This window comes from Vicugna pacos, chromosome 5, assembly GCF_048564905.1.
Source record: "Vicugna pacos chromosome 5, VicPac4, whole genome shotgun sequence".
Classification (NCBI taxonomy): Eukaryota; Metazoa; Chordata; class Mammalia; order Artiodactyla; family Camelidae; genus Vicugna; species Vicugna pacos.
The window spans coordinates 53,015,677-53,036,463 of NC_132991.1; the positions used below are offsets into that span (position 1 = coordinate 53,015,677).

The 20,787-nt window shown below is 35.5% G+C and overlaps 1 protein-coding gene and 1 pseudogene across 1 annotated transcript in view; one reads left to right on the plus strand and one right to left on the minus strand.

The window, feature by feature from the left end:
- The window catches only part of DNAJC10 (DnaJ heat shock protein family (Hsp40) member C10), a 206,237-nt gene that overhangs the window by 3,951 nt on the left and 181,499 nt on the right, over positions 1-20,787 (plus strand). The window contains exons 2-3 of the mRNA XM_072961264.1: positions 4,734-5,415; positions 12,569-12,651. The gene's annotated coding sequence lies outside the window, so the exon portion shown is untranslated. The remainder of the gene's footprint in view (positions 1-4,733; positions 5,416-12,568; positions 12,652-20,787) is intronic.
- LOC102544792 (transforming acidic coiled-coil-containing protein 3 pseudogene) lies at positions 3,530-4,676 on the minus strand (annotated as a pseudogene).

A 20,787-nucleotide genomic window follows, 5' to 3' on the forward strand; every position in this document is an offset into this window, starting at 1 on the left:
TGGGCTCTCTGTTCTGTTCCATTGGTCCATATGTCTGTTTTGGTACCAAGGAAGTGTTCTGTTTCTTAAGCAGGGTGTAAATAGGCAGATTTACAAGTAATATCATTATACCTTTTAGTATTTATGAAATATTAATTTAAAAATTGTTTTAAATCTGAACAAAAAATCTGTGGTTAGATTGTAAAATATGGAATAATTTAAAGTAATTAATAATTTATAAAAAAAGTAAACTCCAGATGCCCTGTGTAATTGAGACAATTTCCTTTGAGTAGACTAATTTAGAAAATACAGAAGTAGATTTTCTAGGTAACAACCCAAGTGAAATAAAATACACAAATCCACACAAAGACCTGCACACAAGTGTTCATAGCAGAATTATTCACAATATCCAAAAAGTGGAAACAATTCAAATGTCCATCAACTGACGAATGACTAACAAAATATGGTAGATCAAAACAACAGAATACTATCTAACAATAAAAGCAAATGAAATACTGATATATGTTACAATGTATACAACTCTTAAAAAACCATTTTTCTAGGAGAAGAAAGCTAGAAAAGGAAAATCTATAATCAGAAAGTAGATTAGTGTTTACCTGAGGCTAGAGGTAGGAAAGAGGATTAACTATAAATGGATATGAGGGACCACCTTATTGGGGTAATGAAAATATTCTAAAGCTGATTATGATGAACACAGCACCACTTGGTAAGTTTACTAAACATCTTGAAACTGTATACTCAAAAGGGATGAATATTACAGGGTGCAAATTATACCTCAACAAAGTTGTTTAAAAAGCAAAGGAAAAACAATTGTATTTCTTTCTCAGTAGGTCCTAAATATGCAGCATCTTCTACATCAACAATATTTACATAATTATAATATTATCAAATGCTATGTATCAGTTTTAGTTTTTAAAATTCAACCTCTAGGCAGAACATGAATTATGTTATTATAGTTACAGAATAAAATATAAATGTTCTGAACCTTAAAAGTGATGGGATAGCTGCCAAATCTTGGGAGACAAACAAGGGAATGATACATAGAGGGAAATTTATAATTATCTATATTCTCAGTTTATATTTTGGGGAATTCAACAATATTGTCTGAAGTTGATCAATTAATATGCAGAAGTTTAAGTGTAAACTCCTTATAGAAGTATAATATGTTACAACTATTACCAGTAGGGTACAAAAATATTTCAACTTAAAAAAAGTTAGGAAGAGAGGACATGTTCCTGGTCTTTCAGAGTACGAAGACATCTAGTAACATTTGATTGTTGATAGATCAAGGTATCCAGGTTTACGCTCCCACAGATATGGAATTGATCACCAGAGGAAATAAAATGAAAACTGAAAGTGGTTACTGGTGAAGAGTAGGACCTACAGTAGTTAATTGTATGAAATTGGGAGATTGATATTAATGTGTACCTTTCTCTCCTTTCTGTTTACTATATTCATAATTCCATAGTAAAAACCAAGGAAGATATTTGAATGTATTTTTGATATCTTATTGGCACAAATTCAACTCAAGTTTTAAAATTAACTTATCATCTCCTTCAAACTAGCTTTTCCTCCAAAATTCCATGTAAATTAGCACTTTATTTTTATTTTGCTTTTTTTGTATTTTTTTCTATTATGTCAAATTCTATACAGTAGTTGTGTGTATTTTTTACATTCAGGAAATCTTGAAGTTCTCAGCTCCTTCTTGCCCTTCATACCCCAATCCCAGTCTCCAGTCTCTGTTAATAACTCAATAACAACCCCTTCTTCCATTCTCTCTACTACAACGTGGTATGAATCACCTTTCCCCAACAGCTGTTAGAACCCTTCTAGATGATTCATCTTAACTGCAGCTCTGATCACATGGTGTCTTGCCAATGAACTTTCTCAGTTTGTCCACTGCTTACCAAATAGACTTAAAACACTATCTTTTCAGGCTCTTTTTAAATTTTCTTTAAAATGATTGAAAAATAAATATTTTTATTTATATAGTTAAGACCATCTGCATGTGCATTTCATAGTTTTACTTAATATGAAAAACAGCATTTTGTACATATTCTGAATATAAAAATACAAATAATTATTATGGAGAATTTGAAACAACACTGAAAAATTCAAAGTAAAAAATCAGATTTATATAATTGCATATTCCTTTATTCTTTTAAAATTTTACCATGAACATTTTCCCATTCCCTTATTATTTTTTCAGAATTGACTTAGTGCTGCATAGTATAGCATCATTTGGTTGTACCACAATTTAGAGTATCCCTATTTTTCCAGTTTTCCTTTATTTTAATAATCCTCTAATGAATATTTTTGCATATCAGTGCTTATCTGCATCTCTATTTCTTAAGACAAATTTGTATAGAAAAAATATTGGGTCAAGGGTTATAAATCTAGTATAAGTTCCTTACCATTTACTCAAATTTTTTCCCTCATCTGCAACATATGAATGCTCCAATTTCAGGGTACACTAATAATGGGATATTAATTTTCTTTCAAATTATTTACCAACATGATAAGCAAAAATGTATCTTTAAGTTTACTATTAAGATTTCTTTTATTAACTTCCCTTTTTTGGTCTCTTTGTACCACTTTAATAAATTACTTGCTCCACTTTTTGTCCATTTTTCTCATAAAAGGGTTTAGAATTATTATTATTACTGATTTGTAAGTGTTCTTTAGGTATTTACATTAACCTTTGGCCTACCATTAATGATGCAGATATTTTCCTTGTTTACCATTTGTAATTTACTTTTCATTACATTTTTTGTTGTCATTTAGACTTAATCTTTTATGTGGTCAAATCTATCTATCTCTTCTCCGTGGTTCTGCTATTGCTCTTTTCCCCATGTCAATATCCAATATTTATTGACTTCAAATTTATTCTAGTTGATGGACAGTTCATTCTGTTTATTTAATGCTCTAATTTATATGTGTTTATATGAAAAGTACAATGCAGCTAATTTTCCCAAAGATTTCACCCAAAGTTCAGAACCATTTATTGAAATTTTCCTTCTTCCCTCATTCATTTGCATTGTGGTCTTTTTATCAAACAGTATATTTTTATATATACTAGAGTTGGTTCCTGAAGCATCTGGGCTATTATATTGCTCCATCTGTCTGTCGTGTAAGTCCCACAGTTTTACTAATAAGGTTTTGATGCGTGTTAAATTATATTTAATATAAATTATTTTCAAGTGCTTTTTCCAGGCATATATTGTCTGTCAATCTCATACCAATATTTCAATTATCGTATCCATTTAATAGATAAGGAAACTGAGCTAGGAGAGATTAAGCCCTACAGGTAGTACATGACAGAGTCAAGATTTAAACCTAGTGTGTAATTCCAAAGCCAGTACTCTAAAACTTTTTTTTTTAACTAAAGGGAAACTTTCTTTAGTCTTCTTTTTAAAGCAATCTAGTTTGAAACAAACTGAGGTTAAGAAAGAAGAAAGAATATGAACTCTTCTAACATAGAGTCAAACAGACATAAGGGAGAGATGGACTTTGGTCAAAAACATCCATGTCAGATCTTTTCCATCTTGGAAGTGAGATGATCTACAGATTCTGGTCAGTTCATAATTTTCCTTAGTCCTCTACTCAGTGTTCTTCTCCAGCAAATGGATGCTCCTTCCTCAGACTCACCAGGAAGGCCAAGGCCTCCTCTTGAGTCTTGCTCCAGACATGGACAATAACCTCATTTGTCAACTTGAGTTTCTCTTCTGTGTGGACCTTCAGCACTTGGTATCTCTCACCTTCCTTTCCAATTTTTTTTTTTCTGTGTAATCCTCAACACGCTTCTCCAGTTCTTATTCATTTGTGAGGTAGCCTTCAATCACCTCCTGTTTCTCAAACCACTTGAAGAGCTCAGAAAGAGATTTTTTCCGTATAGTTCAGTCTGCAGTAAGTCGGTCTTTTTCTTTCAGAACCTTCTGGATTTCAGCCTTTGGCAAGTGCCTTCTGTTTCTGAGCCTCCTCCATTGACTGGTTCACAACCCCTTCAAACCCATCCATGATTTTCCCCATCACCAGGTTCTTCACCGAGAGCTCCTCACACCTGCTCTTCAGCAATAGGTTCACCTTTTGTGTTGCTTCACCACGGCGTTCAGGTCCCAGCCGTGCCATAGATCGTCCAGGTCGGCCCCACTGGCAGCACGGACCGCCCGCCGAGGACACGTGGGTGGACCCCGCACAGGAACAACCAGCGCTTGGAAGAAATCAAGTTCCACCAGCTTCACCTCAGGCGGACTTCCCGAGGAAAGGGCGTCGGCCTCGCGCTCACTGCCTGTCTCAAGGGATCAGTCTCCGAGGATTGTCTTTCAGGAGTGGGTCCAAATTGAGGCATGAGGCTATTTCCTCAAGGCGGACTCCTTAAAGGAGGAAGTCCCATAGTGGCCCAGACAATCCACCTCGGCCTGGTGGCACTGGGTCAGCGGACGTTTTGCCGGTACTGGCGGGAGTGGACGAAGCCGAGGAATTCGTGGCTCCTCTGCTCCCGCGGGCCGCGTGGCTACGCCGCGGCGATGACGTCCTCCGCAGCCGCTCGGCCGGCCGTGGCCGTCTGGGGGCCGGGCCTTAACACGCGCTCCTAGCGGGTTAAAGTTTGGGTGTTCCAGCATGTCCTGGTCCGCGTAGTGAGCCCCCGTGGACGGGGACGGGACCCTCAGGGGCATTTTTCGGCCTCAGCCTCAATGGAGGTTTGAGGCTGGTTCTCTTTCCCTGTTTTCTAGGTGAGGAAAGCCTCTTGCTGGTGGTGGTCAAAGAAGCCAGATTCTAGCCTCGTGGGCCACTCCTGGAAGAGTCCGGCCACTTGCCCTCTGCCCTCTGAGGCCTCTCGGGGACCCAGGCCACGTTCTCACGAGTAGAAGCGGCGAGCGGGGAAGAGGCCGCCTCCGGCAGGTCTGCCAGAGGCCCTTCTCTGGTGGCCTCTGAGGACCCTCCGTGCTGTCTTGGTACGCCATCCGGGGAGGGTCTTCCCGGATTTCGGAGGAGGACGTCATGCTTTTATCGAAGGAAGGTCTCAGGAGTGAGAACCAGACGCGGGTCCTGGAGGAGCCATTTGTTTTGAAGACTCCTGGCCTGGGAGCGCTGGAGGAGTGCAGGCCAAACACGGGAGCGAGCCCTCATGTGCCCTGCAGGGGGGTCAGCACAAGCGCTATTTGTTTCTGGAGAATTCCTTGGGTCTTTTCGGTGTCCACTTCCTTGGTTCTTTCTGGGTCCAGATTGAGGAGTTTTCTAACCCAGCGGTGTCGTCCAGAGCAAAGGAAGCCTCGAGTTCACTGCTCATGCAGAGTTGAAATCCTGATCTTCTGTATCTGATGGAGATGACTGAAAAGTCACCCTCAGAACTTTGCCTGCATTCTTGGCTGCATGTTCTCTTTCTGCGACAGATGAAGAACAGACTATCTTACGGTAAGTTCTGGTGGTGAAAATGGGAGATGACAGTTTTCTGTACTTTTGTCACTAGTGACATTTTCGTTGTTAAAGACACATTCAGCCCACTGCCAAGGGGCTGAGTCGAGCAGGGTTTTTGTTTCTCTCTGTGTATCTTGTTTCCAGTTCTAAGTGCTTTATATTTTGTTGCTGTTACTCTTTCTTGTTGTCCCATTATGTCTTCTAATCACCGCTGTTTATCAGAAAACTATTGATATATTTATAATATATTCTGTGCAAATAATGATGAATTTTATGTTAGTTTTGATTTTCTGTTAATTATCGTGGAGTTCTAGCTAAGTAATCCTATCAGCTATGAAATATCTTATGCCTTCTCTTTTGCAACATCTTTTTAAATACCTGTATATTAACATGTGGTATATAATTGATTTCTGAACTATTCTTGCTGAGCATTTAGGTTGTTTTCAACTGAAATGAAAAAAAATCACCGATTTTTCCTTTTGCTATAGAGATTCTCATGTCCTTGAGGCTTATTATTAGAAAGGCAACCTTAAGGCACAGTCCTTTGTGTGTGTTACAAACCACTACACTGGCCCTTAAGGAGAATGAGTTTCAGTTAGTCTTTCCAGTAAAGATCCAAGAAATACTTTTCTTCTGGATGTCGACATTCTGCCTTTAAAAAAAGAAAGCATAAATTTAGGCCCATTGAAAATGGTAAAATGAACAGTCAGGGGAGAGTAAGGGTCCTACTCATCTTCATTGATATTAGTATGAGCTAAATGATGACATTTGTATGGCTGTGACTGAAAAATTAATGTGCTATCTGCAGTGTTATAATCTGTACACATAAACAGATTACAACCTAAAATTACACTTCTCAAATTGCTGTGATTTGTATCAGCTGAGCACTTAGTAAGTATGTCATTAAAAAGTCTAGTTTTTCTAAAATATTTTAAGACAAGCATTTATTTTTCTACTTAGGCACACATGAAAACCAACTTTTAGGATAATTTTTAGTATAGTCTGTCCTCTTATTACATTCCTGGGACAGTTTGCAGAATATTATAAAATTTTTTTCCATCTCTAAAGCACTAGTTTTCATAATGCTTCCATTGCATCATAAATCATTGATTCAGGAGATATTTGTTTATTCAACAACAGAAGATGTTGAGGGCCTACTATATGCTAATCATTGATATGGGTAGTAAAGAAGATTGACCAGCAACAAAGAAGATAGTCAAGAGTCCTGTCTATAATTTATAGGGCTTATATCCTAGTGTGGGAAAACTGCTTTGCAGAAAGAATAAAGCAGTGTGACAGATTTTATTTTCCAAACATTGCAGACTATATATATTTCATCCCACATGTTCTTCTTACAGTATTAAATTGACACTTCTCCATCAAGAGGCAAAGCCTACATCTCCCTTTCTCCCTTGAAGCTGGGTAAACCTTTGTAACTGCCCCAACCAAAAGAATGCAGAAGTGACATTGCCCTGACTTACCAAGCTAGTAGGTCATAGGTGGTGATTGGCTTATGCCTTGCTCTCTCAGAACATTTGCCTTTGGAGCCTTCAGTCCCCATGTAAGAATTCTGACTGCCCTGAAGCCACCATGCAGGAGAGCCCTTATAGAGAAAGAGAAAGGTGACTAAGGAACCCTAGCTGTTCCAATCCCTAGCCTTTTGAGTCTTCCCAGACCAGGTACCAGGCATATGACTGAAGGCTCAGAGGTGACCTCAGACACAGCTACTGTCTGACTTTAACTTCGTAAGAGACTCCAAGCCAGAACTGCCCAGCTAAATGACTCTCAAATTCCTGACCCACAGAAACTAGAGAGATAATAAATGATTAGTGTTGTTTTAAGCAGCTAAGTTTTGGTATAATTTCTTACGCAGCCATAGCAACTAGAAGAAGCAGGGTAAAGGAAAAAAGAGGGATAAGAAGGGATTAGATTTTACAATGATATTCAGGAAAGTCTTCCTCAAGGATGTAACATTTGAACAGAGAATGAAAATGAAATGAATGAGAATGTAAAGAAGCCATGTACATATCCATAGAAAGAGAATTCCAAGCAGAGAGAATAGCAAATAAAAGCGTCCTGAGGCTGGGGATACTTGGCACACTGGACAACCAGCACTGAGGCATGTTGCTGCTGGGAGGTAGACTAGAAGATGAGTACTTGGATGGATTGCATAGGAGTTATATCCATGTGGAACCCTGGAGGCCTTTGAAAATTTGGAGGATTTTGTTTTATGTGTGATGGGAAGCTTTTGAAGGATTTTCAACAAGAGAGTGATGGGCTCTGATTTATGTATTAAAAGCACCCTTCTGGATGAATTACCCTGATGTTTCTCTCACTGACTTTGCTCCAGCCACACTGGTCATTTTTCTATTGATAAAAAATACAAAACTCTTTCCTGACTTAAGGCTTTTTTGCTTCCTCTTCCCTCCACCAGCACCTGACTCTTCATATCTTCTAATGTGTGTTGCTGCCAGGATCCTTGGTCTTTCCATTCAACCAAAAATACCAGTTCACTTCTGGTGGCACTTTCAGTCACACCATCTTATATTTACTTGTTTGTAATGTGTTACTCTTTCTCAAATGTAAGCTCTATGAAAACAGGGGCCATGTTTCTCTTGCTTGCTGATACACGTACAGCACCTATAACAATGCTTGGAATAAAATAAGTGCTCGACCAGTATTTTTTAAATAAATATGGTGAACAACCATATCTTCCATAGATATTGCGAAGAATGACATAATTTATGAAAAGATTTTGGCCCACAGTCAGTTCTTCATGAATTGTTAATTCTGAGAATTTTAGATTTTATTTTTTCTTCCTCTATTTTTTCCACTTTTTAAAAACTGAACTTCGTATCTCTTCTTATTTGCTTTGTGCAATGTAAGCAAAATAGCTTCAGTTATTTGGCTCCTTCCAAGTGTTCGGCTTTTAATTCCAAAATTAATCTAATAGTTATCTTAAAATAAACTCTAGATAAGAGAAAAACTTAAGTAAATGTGAATAGAGGTTTTTAAATCTAAATATTCTTTAGAAGTAATTTAAGACTATTACTGCTCTACAGTGCTCTACAAAGCTTATTAAATCTGGATGAATCAATTACATATGGGGTTGAATTTTATAAAAATACATTTTATTTTAAGTGGTTAAAAAGTAGTATTTCAGTAAAATCAAACATTAACATTGTATAAGCTAAGATTTGAGCCTCAAATAGTAATGGAACGTTATGGCTAGACCAAACATTCATGTCTTCAACCACCTCTACCCCAACTCCATACCTAGGATCATGTCAAAATCTACCTATAGTATTAGGAATAGCCAGAGTATCCACACCATCTTTAAAGGGTCTCATTAGCAAGATCACCAAATAGAGATCCCACAAAAGAGATCTGTTTTACTCACGGTGAATTTCCAAGTTACTTGCATCAAACTTAATTCTGTAAAATACATCCTACATCAGATTAGAAGCAAAAGGATTCCAGAGTCACCATAAATACTTGGAAACTTTCAGGATTTTCTCTCTCCTCCCCTGAACTGCTAAACCAAACAGTGGGCTTGCACTAGTTTTGAGTCTCCAGAGCTAACAGTGAGTTTTCATACGCAGTCCAGGAGTTATATACCAAAGTTCTAAGAATTTCTACACCAAAAGGAACATTTTTGAACATAATTCTGCTACATTTCAAAGCAATAAAATAAAAACAATATGTCCATCTTAAAGCTATGAAAATATCTGATTCATTAATTTTTATATACATCATGGCTCATATTAACAGTCTTCATTTTGCAAGGAAAAATAAAATCATGGTACTCCACTATTGAACATATTATAGACCATGTAGTGCCAAATTCATCATATAGTTTAGAGTGAATAGCCTTACTGTATTTTCAGTACAATGACTATTTAGTGACAATGAAATGCATTTTTCATAAACACATGTGAAAACACCTATCGAATGATTTGTTGGTTTAATGGTCAGTTTTATGCAGATGTAGAGTAGATCACTCCGCTATGTTCGAGAAGTCATTTTCCTCCCTCCAGATATGTCCTCACATATGATGCCTAAAATTATGTTGAAGATAAGGCTCTTTATTGTAGCGTTATTTAAAAATACTAAAATGCAAATAATTCTTGGAGAAATAAGACATTGACCTAAAGTTTCACAAAAGCATAAATTACTGACATCAAATCATTTCCCGAAAGAGGCCAGAGAGTCAGAAGACACTATGAGGGCTTTGGTTCATGAAGAGGCAGACAAGAGATTCAAAAAAGGGAGGTTATTTTGCAAGGGACCAATCTCTCCCACTTCAGAACCTTGTCAAATTACTAAATTGGTCACACTGATGCATAACAAATAAATCTTAAAACAATGTCTGAAAAAAAAGTCTGAGCTAACCAAATTCTCTAAATTTTTAAAATAAAAAAGTATTTTTAAAGTAAGGCCATATTCTCCATATTCAAAAATAATGAAATATTATCTTGATTTGGACAGTTTTACATTTTTTTCACTTATGTACCAATTTTGTCAAAATACAGTAGTCTTAATCCACTTACGTAGTTTCAATAAATACAAGTGTCCCTAAATATTTATGTTATTCTTCCTTCATGTCAACAAAAAAAAAACATGACTGCATATTTGCAGTACTATGTTAATATACATGCACAGGACCTCCTCCCTCCCATAAGCTCCACTGACTTTTCATTACTTAGTTGTATATTTGTGCTTATTCCTTACAAGACAAACCAGCTGATGTCCCCATTACCATTACCTAAAACCCCTGATATAATTGCAGCGATTATCTAATTGGGGAAAAAAAGAAGGAAGAAAAGAAGGATGACTGATTGACAATAACAGAAATCACAGAAATACATTTGTATCTAGAGGGTAAATACACTTCAAAATATATATATATAACAACTCTAGTATAGACCTATAAGCCATTGCTAACCTCACATGATTTAAGTGGACAAATTTGATTTATAAAGAGTTTTATAGATTAGATTTATAGAGAGTTTTATGAGAATGGCCCAGCATGGTGGGAGAGTGGAATGAGAGCTGGATTTGTATTCACAGTAACTGGGTTCAGCTTCTGACCCTGCCTCTTGTGAGTCATCCAAACGTGCTAGTCAACTTAAACTTTTTTATATTTTCATTTCTTCATCTATAAATAAGAAGCCAAAAGAGGTAGGGATAACCCTGGATCAATTTCCAGCATCACCATTTACCAATTTAGTGATGTTTGGGGAAACTACTTAATATTTCCAATTTCCTCAGCTGTAGTGTATCACTAATCGTAGAACTTACTTCACTAGGTTGTCAGGAAGTCACAGAGAGATAATGCATGTAACTTAGTTGCCATTATCCTTTGTTGAGGGAAAGATTTGATAAATGGAGCTATCATTACAAAATAAAGGGATATAAGAGAAGCCACCCTGTCAACCTTAGACTGTTCTTCTGAGGCTGAACCTCCAATGTTTATGAAAAACTATTACACATCTAAATTACTTTTAAAACCATTCCAGGCTGACCATTAGGTCTATATTTGTTCATATTTAATTAATGTAACTGAAAATGAAGTATCAATGCAATGAACAGAGAAGAAAATTTGTAAGTATTTTGTTATTTATAGGCAAATCTGCTCTGACCTAATTACTTTCACATGTTAGAAAAAGAAATATTAACTAAGTTTTAAAATCCCAAATTAATTATTGTAGATGAAGTTTTATGTGACTAGAGCTGGAAACAACTGGCTTAAGGCTGCTGCACCTGGATATTAAAATTCCTTTTCCAACTAATAAACCTATCAATTCCAAATCCAAAGCATCAAAATTAAAATCAGTTTGAGAGTTTTATGTTGGGCATTTATAAACATTTGCTGAACATATTTTAAAACCTAGTCAGCAATTTTATGTAATTATAAAATACATTGATAAGATTAGATAATTTTTAAATTTGTCATTGGCTTTTCAAATTAGTTTATCATTTTAAAATATCTAAACCTGTATAATTTCAGGAAAATGTATAAAGTTAAAAACTATTTTTTTCAGATTGTACGTATATGCATGACTGGGACATTGTGCTGTACACCAGAAATTGACACATTGTAATTGTACTTCAATGAAAATTAATTAATTAATTAAAACATTAAAAAAAACCCTCAACTTTAACTGTTTCAAACATATTCTGTAATTATTTTTTAAGTATGCTCAACTGAACAAAAAATAGATGCATTTTGATCCTTTATTTGACACATGTATCTATATTTGTACTTAAAAACCAAATTGCTTTTTAAACACTAGAGAAAATGCCAAATTTTTTGAACTGCTACAGGGTAGTTTTATAAAATAAATTTGGGCTAAAGAAAATCACTGGAAATACATGAAAACATCTGACATTCTGTATGAATTAAACTTTTTTATAAGATCAATATAAATGCTACATATACTGTGTAGTATGTTAGCCATTCATTATCTCAACCAGAATCATATTAGCATCTATTTCCACATATTTATTCTTCAATAAATATTTACTGAGTACCATGCTAGTTGATTGCTGGATGAAACTAATTTATGGTCCAAGTAATAAGCCTGACATAACTTTGGAATCAGGAAAGAAAAACTAAATATTGTCTAAGTATATTTATTGTATGCCAGTTTTTTTCAAATTTTGTAACTTATTTGCTTATAATAACAACTTCATTAAAAGACTGCCTAAATAATGTTCACATTGCTACTATTTGTTAATTAGAATATTTGATTTGCCAGTCTCATTCTCTCATTTTGCTCAAACAGTATGAATTAAATTATATATAATACCTGGTATATTCTAAATGTAAGACTTGATTGAATTCTTTTATTTGTATTTTGTAGTATCTAAGATTCTTATTCATCTCATTTTTATCCTTTATAGCATATTCTATTATCCTATTAGAAATAAAATAACAATGTCTATTTTGGGAAAGAAATCTCTTGATTCAGTGGCATATCTTTAGAATTTCTACATCATGGATTTACGTCAATGGATGATTAATCTTTGATTCTTGAAGATGTCCAACTAGTGCATAAAAGCCAATTGTCAAGATTTTAACTTGGATGTTTCTCAATTTTCACATTTGTTTTGATTTCTCTGCCAAAGCCATATATTTATCTTTTAGGGGGAAACCATGCTAATGAAAATAAGCATATGTCTCCAGATTCAGAAGCCAGAACTTCAAGGCAGTGATAAAGGAAATTAGAGGTGAGTACTTTTGTAAGAATTATCATTAATATGTATTGCTTCCATCTCTTTTTCCATTTTGCTTTTGTATGAGTGTTTTTGTGAGTGTGCTCTGAGTGAGTCTATTCACAGCAGCTGGTTTGTCTCATTAAATTACAAATCCAGGAAGCAGTGGACATTAGGAAGTCAGATGGCAGGGGGACCTTCTTACACAGACACAGTCAGTGTAAATATTGAAGGCTACCAAGTCATGCTTTGTAACTGATTATATATGAAATGTTGATAGCGTGAATAGCACAGAATTTAAAATATCAATAAAGTTATAGAAAATAAAGTCTAGTTACCTTTAATTGTATTTATTTATGTTTTCCAAAAATGGTCTTTAAAATTAAATAGAACTTGCAGGTTGGTATGACTAATTCCAAGTAGCACACTGCTAACTATAAGATTAGTCCTTAATATATCACTGGCTATTGTTGTGAGCCACTACAACTTGCTCTTATAGCTATATCTCAACAGATACACCAAATTACAAGATTCTGAAAGTCAGGAACTGTGATTTCTTTTGGGTCGTTCACTCCCAGAGTGTAAAGTTAGGATATGCACCTTTATACAAGGACTTACACCTTTATACATCAAGCTACAAAAGAAAGAAGGCATACCTCCATTATGGACGATAAAGTGTGGGGTATTGGATGGGTGGTTTATTTTGGTCGCAACATTAAATTTACACTTTATGCTTCTTTTAATCAGACATATAATATCTGATTTTTAAATAGTGGAAACATCTTTTAGAAATAAGCCTTTTTTTCATTAAAAAAGTAAATGTCTCAATTTATCTTTCAAAGTCAGTCTGTATTAAACTTGAAACACTCCCCTTGAAAAATTCTTGTAAATTATATGAGATTTATAATTTATCTGAAATGTTCTTAATAGAGTTTATTTTTAATAGGATGTAGACTAAAACTATATTGGAATTGAGCAGAGCATTATGAGGCACCATATGGGCTTCTAAACTAAGAAGATGATACACACAGGTCCTGCCAACTACTCCTCTCTGTCTTTCCTTCCCCACCTGTCAGTCTCCCACCACATCCTGAATTCTGTCATTATATTGGGTGCCTTTGGTATAAATTACTTAACTGTAGTCTCTGTTATCCTCAGTAGGTATCTCTTAATCATGAAAGGCAGAAAATAAAAAGAACCCTAGTCTTATTAAAAATTGGTGATCTGTTTCAAGTTAAAAGACTATCACATTTAAACATTTCCAAATGGGGATGAGAGGTAGCGAACAATTACCTGATCATAATTGGAGACCAGGACTAAGTGATGAATAGAAACTAAAAAAATTAAAGCAGAACAAATTGCTCGAAGCAGCAGCTAGACTAACCCTGACAAGTATGAGTAAACAAAAAGAACTGAAGCACAATACAGTTGTCTGGTTTCTCTCCCCTGTTTATGGTCAACTCTTAATCATTTTCTCTTCTGTAAGAAATTAGATGCTTCCCTTTGTTGATTGCGTCTTTCTGCTGTCCAAACTTAGACCTTTGAGTCTTGATGAGTTTAAGTCATAAGAAAAAAGTAGTGTGCAATATTCATTAAAACATGAGCTTGAGGACATACTACCAGCTCAGAAAATTAAATATCTGTGGCACCTGCTCTGGTGGCAAGAAATCAAAGTCAGCCTAAGGGAAAATAATGCAATAGGGGGAAGATTTGTTTGATGTATTCTTTCCCATTCATCTTCCTAACCTCCTCTCCTTTCTCTCATTTAAATGGGGAGAATGTCCGTTAAAATGCTGTATACTAGTATTGTTCCAACATTTAAATTTATAATTGCAGCTAGTAGCCTTGCTTTTCTGCCATATTGTCTGTGCCTTCTTGATTCTCTCCACATTTGTCTCTGATGGTTCCCACTCTTTCTTCTCTTTCTGGTTCTTCTTTCTCTTCATTTTTCTCCTTTTCTTTTAATGAGGAAAAACAGAGGTGTAATTACAGTAAAAGGTGTGATGTGGATCAAAAAGAATAAATAGTAAAATGACCATATCTAATTTTATCATTTACTATTTGTGTAATGTTTATTTTTACCCAGAACTTATTTATCTTACAACTGGAAGTTTGTACCATTTGACCAGCATCTCCCGATTTCCCCATCTCTCAGCCCCTAGCAACTACTGCTCTACCTTCTGTTTCTATGAATCCAGAGATTATACATATAAGTGATATCATTTTGTATTTGCTTTTCTCTATCTGACTTATTTTACTTCGCATAATGCCCTCAAGGTCCATCTATGTTATTGCAAATGACAAGATTCCCTTCTTTTTATGGCTGAATAGTTTTCCATTGTATATATATATATATGCCACATTTTCTTTATCCATTCATCCATCGATGGACATTTAGGTTGTTTGCATGTTTTGGCTATTGTGAATAATATGATATTTATTTATTATAATTTATTGTTTTTATAATAAGTAAGTACGAATTTGCTTCATCTTACCCTTTAAAATGACCCTTTAGAGCTAAGTTATTAGACATGCCATGTTTTTTTGTAGTCCATAGCTATATATTTCCCTAAGTAATACTATCAGAATTATTACATTCCTATTTCCAAAAAAGCAAACATTGGGAAAGAGATGAGAAGCACAGGTAGAAGACTGAAGGACGGGATGAAGGAGGAGCCAGATATTTCTCCCTCTCTATCTCTGCTTGGTTAGCTTCTTTGATAATAGCTGCACCTTTTCTATGATTCCAGCTCCCGCCCTCTGTGGTCCCAGCTTCTGCTGAGCAACCCCTGCACTGGTCATAGCCCTGTCTGCATGGGCTCCAGTAACACATCAAACCTGAGAAGTGTTAACACCTACCAGTAACTGCTGTCCTCTCAGTTTTACTTGTCCCTGTTCACTGCCTTGTCTGTTCGATGGCTAATGTAAACAGGTTCCCTCTGATAAATCATTCTGTTTGAAATGTGTAGGATAGTTTCTGTTTTCCTGACTAAACCCTGATGGATACAAATATTATAGTAGAAAGAGCTCTACAAGTAAAGTCCAAAGATCTAATTTCATGTCCTATAACTAATTAGCTGGAAGGTTTGGGTCAGGTCATTCAACCTCAGGTTCATGAAGTTGCTTTATGGTACAAATATCATAGTTTACAGTGAAAGCTTCCTAACTCACCTTTGTTAACAGGCTTGTCATATTCATAAAAGCTCTGCATTCCTCCATACAACATACTAGCGGTCTTCTATAGCACAGTGAAAGCTCAGGGCTGGTAGTTCTCTTTCTAGGAGTCTGTACTTCATTCCCATTTATGTTCTTACCAAGAGTTGGTTGTATTTACTCCAAGACCAGTTTATGTCAGTTGTTCGTGTAATTATATAATGTAAGTAGTGAGTGACAGAGACCAAACTAATTTGGTGACTTTTGCCATATACAGATATGAAAGAAGGAATGGAAGCAATTGGGAGTGTTGTAGAATTGGTGGAGAACAAACATTCCTCCCCACATCTTTCCTGTGGCTGAGGAAAGTCGTTAAAACTGGTCCTCTGACTCCATCTTTCCAGTAAGAAAGGAATATTCAAACTACTAAAGTTGCTACTAAAGTAAGAACTGGTAGTGATATCTTATCTGGCAGTGGCTCAGCTCCTGATAAGCAAAGCACCTGATGCAACTGGGGTATTGAGAAAAGTGGTAAATCAGAGGCAGGAAGTGCCAGGAGGACTGCTTGCATTCCCATCAGATCTGTTGCAAGGATGCCCAAGGATACCTGCAATACAGCTAGACAAGAGAGGTGACACAGACAAAGCTATTTTGCTGATCCGCCCTCCAACAGGAACACCTATCCAGGGAGTATGCCAGAAGCAAGGCATTATAGGTGGTCCATCTGCTCTGAGAAGTAAGAATAGGTTGAGCCTAAGACAGATACTCCATATCAGGGGGATGTGAATCAGAAGGCCATTATCAGGCCTGTGAAGAATCAACAACTGGACATCCCTCAAGAACGTGAGCACTTGAAAGCCCACCATACAGATGGAAGCCACAGCCAGCAATAGAAAAACATGTAATTACACCACCATATGTAAATGGTGTTCTCATCAAGGAGCAAAAGTTACAATTGACCAAGGAACATATAGGCTACTTGCTGTGCGCTATTGCTTTAAGGATGAACTTTTTCCCTTTCCCTCCTCACCAAAAGAATACCAGAGGAACAAGTGTGGTGAAGAAGAAAGATGTGTTAATAACCAAAATGTTATTAACTATAAGTGGCATAATGTTATGTAATTTAGCTAAAATGTTGTTAAGGAAGCCCACTAACCAGGAGGAAAATGGATAAATTGGAAGAACTGCTACTGAAAGAGTAGTAGAAGTTATTGAAAAATTTATCCATTTTGTGTTTTTACCCCTAAATTGAGATTTCACCAATATGGTTACATGCAAATCACTTTATGATTCCATCTTTTAACAGATACTTTCAGCTAACTATAGGCAGGAATTCTTTGTAGGTCAACTTATATTGTAAAATTAAAAAGAACAGGCGAATTGAAAGTATATTATCAGAAATTATTAGAAGTAAATAGATGTGAAGATAGAATTTAACAAAAAGACCTCATAAATAGCCCTGGTCAGTAATTGCATTTGCAAAATATAAAGGCATTTGTATGTCAGGTGCTAGGTTTCCATCCCATTGTAGAATTCCTTTTCTAAATGTCTAGCCTACCCTTTCTAATCTAGCACCTTCTTGCTATCCATTTCTGCCTAGTAGGATTGTCATCTCCTAAAATGAATCTCTCCTCCAAAAGAGAAGAGAAAAGCAAAATCACAGGAAACCAACTGAGGTTGATATGATATAACTCTCCATCTTGTGCCTTCCTAACTCCTACAATGAGCATAGGATATCTGCTTAATGAAAGGACTCTAAGAAAGAACTAATTTATCAAGAACATCAGAATTTGTTTCATGTAAGTCATTTTTATCAATCAGGCCTACTTAACCAACAATACCCAGTAAGTGCTAACTAAAACACATAATCTGTACAGACACTTGTCAAACTCTTTAGATTGCATAGGATGTGTACATAGACCAACATCCTGAAAAAAAAAAAGGTCTACATTCATTTCTATGTAAGCAGATTAAGGCTGTTTATGTAATGTGATTTGCAGCTCCTGGAAGACCCACTCTGACCAAAAAAGACTCTCATAAATGACCTGTCACAGATCCAGAAATTTCTATGATTAGGATAAAGGACATCCATGTTGCTTATCTAAAATTAAAAGCTAATATATTTATCAGTTTCTCTTCAACACTTTTCCATGAATTAGCTGATCAACCTTTAAGTTCCAGTTCTCTGAGACGTTAATACATAGATCAAGTAAGTTTTGAAGAAGAGGGACCTTCAAAGAAGTTAAATGAACAATGCTTATTACAGCAGTATCTGAAGATCAAGGAAGTAGGGACTGAGAGAGGATGTAGAAATGGGAATGGCTCGCCCTAAAACAAATATCACAGTTTCTCCTAGGATCAGGTTTCTGTGTCATTTAATACTTATCTCAGTTTTAAAATAAACAGATCTCCTTTCCTAACTTTGTGTTTTTCCCAAAGAAATTTTTTGAAATTTGGAAAGGAAAGTTGCTTTTATTCTCATCTTATGTCAATTGATAGAATATTTGTTTGCTCAGGCATCAAAGGAGAAATGGTGAACAGAAGATGAGACCAGAGCCTGACAAAACCTACGTTCCAGAGTCAACTCTTATTAACAGGAAACAGCTGGCTTTGCCTTCTTTCCCAAGACCTCCTGAATAGTTTGCTGCTTTTCAATTTTTGTTTTTAAAGTACCTGAGCCAAAACAACGGCAAGCTTGATTTTTAAAATAGGATCAGTGACAAATGCTGAAATGCCAAGTTGAAATGCACAGGATACGACCAAGCAAAATGCAAGAAAGAATTTGGAAGGCAGATTAGGGAAATGTGGGCCCAAATCTGTGCCTGCCAACTGCTCTTAATAAACTGTGCTGAGGTCAAAGATACACTTGAGAGTTTATTCAAAAACACACACAGACCAAGGAGGCAGATGCTGCTTCTCTTTGTATTTTTAGGGATTTTTTTTTAAATAAGGGTGTTAGAGCATTCCCCCCAAATTAAGAATTTCCACCTTTCTTTGTGGATGAAGTTCTTTTTCCCAGTGACTAAACTTCTATCTGGGGTAGCTTAGGACTCTTTGGTACTGTCCCAGTTCGTGCACACTATTATAAGATGTTTTTCCCACTTGGAACCAGATTCCACTTGTGGTTCTGGGTTCCCTCAGATAGGTCACGCTAAGGTCAAACAGCAACTCCAGAATGGAAAAACTGACCAGTACATGTTCTCTAAATGTTTGCAGACCACTCCTGCAATGGAGGAATGTTCCATGTGGATAACCAACTAAACATTTCTTAAAATCACAATTTACAAGACTAATAGAGATATGTTTAAGATTTTAAATCCAGTTTATACCACTTATAATATACAGTAAAGATAATTGTATGCTCATATACATTATAAAAGAAATTACTATTTATCAACTACTTTGAAGTTTTCAAATATAATACACGTCGGATTATACAAATATTGAATCCTTAAATCATCAACGTTTTATAATAGCTTAAAAACTTATTCTTACAGGGAAAAAGTGTTCCAAAAAGTGTTGGAAATATATTTGAATAGCCTTTTTCAAGAAAAATCTTGAAAAATTATAACACCAAACACAATCAATTTCTACTGAAACTTTTCATAAGATAGTCTTACACTTTAATGTGCAAACCAGAGCTGTGTTTCTATTCAGATTTTGCTTCTTTAAAATTGCAAGTATTACTAATGATCTAAAAAGACACTAAACCAATAATTCTGAAAGAAGACAGACTATTTAAAAATCATGTGTTAAATATAAATCAGGGATTAATGGTAATATAATCAACAACAGAGTATTATATTATACATAGAATGTATAGCATGTGGCGGAAGAAATGAGTGAATTAAGAAATCAAAATATGATTTGCAGATCTCTGGCAAATGTCTCTAAATATGATTAAATCGTGTACTTAAATAGAAAAACAAATGCCTTTTTCAGTCTAGATTATATTATTGCTACAAATCATTCACTATAGGTAAGGGCCAAACTGAGGAACTATTTAAATATGTCTATTTAAATAGACATAAAATACAGAAAAGAGAAACAACAGTAGTGTTCCTAGCATATATTATTTTTCTTCCCCAAATTACTAGTGTTCTTTTAATGAGATGTTTCTCGACATATCTGTGTGTGTGTTTGTGTGTGTGTGTGTGTGTGTGTGTTCATGCTACTTTCGGGGCAGAGTTATTAAATAGTTGTGCTATCTGTGTCACATAATTTCATTTGTGAAGATAGTAACATTCAGTAAAGGTAAGTTGATATACACATATAATCAGGCAGAAAGAAGCCACCTTATTCTGAATTTAGGTATTATCTTTATATCTTAGCTTTTTCCTGCAACTTTTCATTTATACATTCAGAGTCATCAGGTCTTTGATCCATTTATGAAGAAAAAGAGAAATATTTTTGGTAAATGTTGGTAAATCTTGGAGATTCCTAGAAAAGAAAAAGTATATTTCTGATCTCATATATGTAAGAGAATAAGATCGTCATTTTTTAAAAAAAAGGGCTTTAACTCTGTTCAGCCTACTAGAGAACTCACACTATAAAGTAAATGTGAGAATGATAAGTAACCAGTTGAACTGGTCATTTCCCAGTCCAGCAAATACGTCCTGAGCTCTATACAAAGGTTTTAAACACCAAGACATACATACATACATAACTTAGTCTGGAGTAGATTAATTCACAGAATATTTCACTAGCCTTTCTATTCTGTTGTTATAGCAAGAGTAAGACCTGGTTTTCCTTGGGAAATAATGCCTGGGCAACTACTTTCTGGGCACAGATAATCAGAATTCAGGGCAATTGCAGCCAAACCACATTCTCTATTAGCCTTAGTATATGATTAGTTTTGAAATACTGGATAAGCAGGAACTAGTGATTTTGAGATCTGTAATTCCATTATACTGAATAATAAAGGAGAAATTAATCTGTTAATGGATACTTACTATACTCTAGTCACAATTCCAGGTGCCTGAAAGTATCATTGTATGA